Genomic DNA, 1,984 nt, shown 5'->3' with positions numbered 1-1,984 from the left:
GTGTCAGCCAGGATGGTCTCGATCTCCTGACCTCGTGATCCGCCCGTCTCGGCCTCCCAAAGTGCTGGGATTACAGGCTTGAGCCACCGCGCCCGGCTCTGATGTTTATTTCTTCCACTAATCTTGAGTTTGGTTTGCTCTTGCTTTTCTAGTTCTTTAAGATGAATCATTAGATTGTTTATTTGACGTTTTTCCTCTTTTTTGATGTAGGTATTTATAGCCATAAACTTTCCTCTTAGTATTGCTGCTTTTGCTGTACTTGATATGTTTCGGTATGTTGTGTTTCCATTATCATTTGTTTTAAGAAGTTGTTCAATTTTCTTCTTAATTTCTTCACTAACCCACTGGTCATCAGGAGCATATTGTTTAATTTTCATGTGTTTGTATAGTTTCCAAAATTCCTCTTGTTGTTAACTTCTAGTTTTACTCCATTGTGGTCAGAGAAGATACTTGACAAATTTCAATTTTTGGATCTTTTAAGACTTGTTTTGTGACCTAACATATGGTCTATCCTTGAGAATCATCTCTGTGCTGAGGAAATTAACTGATATTCTTTAGAAAAAAAGAATCTCTTCTCTTCCCCTCCAACCTGGGTTTATAGTATCTGCACAAATGCATTCTTTTTTATTCAGTACATTATAATCCATTACTTCATTATTAATTTTGGTGCTCAAACGGCCCTGAAGTTGAACATGGGAGCCTCCTCAAGCTGGCTCTTGTGTCCTTTTGGCATGTCTCCATTAGTCTTTGAACATAACCTCACCTTCTAGAATCATAAGACTTTCCAGGCTCATCTTATACTTTCCTGGAATCATCCATTGCTCTAAAGAGCCCTGATTCCTTTTGCCGAGGAATCAATAGTAAATCCTTATGTGTCATAATGGTATTGTGGTTCCTTAGGAGAATATCTTTGTTCTTGGGAGATACATGCCAAAACATGCAGAGGTGAAGTGTCATGATGCTTGCAAGTGCTCCAGTTACTGGGATATCAATGTTTTGAAGCCCTTTCAGTGGGTATACCTGGAGTATATGCTATATTTTTTAAAAATATTGATTTTATATAACATCTCCAATTCAAATCCAATGCTACAGAGTTCTTTTGCATCTACACTCATTCCAAATTCTCCTACAGTGAGAGGCTAGATGTTTTCTTCTCCAAAATATCAATATATTTATTTGTTTTATCCTACAATTATATACAAAATAGTTTCAGAATTATACTTGTTGCTTTACTAACAACAAACCTATTACATGAATTCAAGATTTTTTGCAGTTATTTTTGGCCGCAGGATGTTACTCACTTAAATTATGTTATTTTCATAAATTACTTGAATTGATTATACTTTCTCTGGTGTAATGTTAGCAATTTGATATACAATTAAATTGACTTGTGTCTGCATTTAATGTTAGGGTTTGAACCATGTTGAATATGGAAGACATTTTCTTTATTTCTTCTTCTTCTTTTTTTTTTAATTGTAGAGACGAAGTCTCACTCTGTCACCCAGGCTGGAGTGCAGTGGTGCGATCTCGGCTCACTGCAAGCTCCGCCTCCTGGGTTCACACCATTCTCCTGCCTCAGTCTCCCGAGTAGCTGGGATTACAGGTGTGCCCGCCACCACTCCCGGCTAATTTTTGTGTTTTTAGTAGAGACGAGATTTCACCGTGTTAGCCAGGATGGTCTCGATCTCCTGACTTCGTGATCCGCCTGCCTCAGCCTCCCAAAGTGCTGGGATTACAGGCATGAGCCACCGCACCTGGCAACATTTTCTTGATTTAATAATGTAGGCCTAATCTTGTTTTCAGCAAGACAACTGATAAATTTCTCATGATAACTTCAGATAAAATTTTATCTGTTAGAAGAACCCCAACTAAACAGTTGGGTCAATCTAATTTTGGAGAAAGGTTTCTAGTGACAACTATAGGACCCAGTGACATTATAGAAACAATTATCAATGCCCTCTTACTAGATGTTAGTAAGCTCCTT

This window comes from Mandrillus leucophaeus, unplaced genomic scaffold, assembly GCF_000951045.1.
Source record: "Mandrillus leucophaeus isolate KB7577 unplaced genomic scaffold, Mleu.le_1.0 Scaffold12, whole genome shotgun sequence".
NCBI lineage: Eukaryota > Metazoa > Chordata > Mammalia > Primates > Cercopithecidae > Mandrillus > Mandrillus leucophaeus.
Note: the sequence above shows the minus strand (reverse complement) of the source record.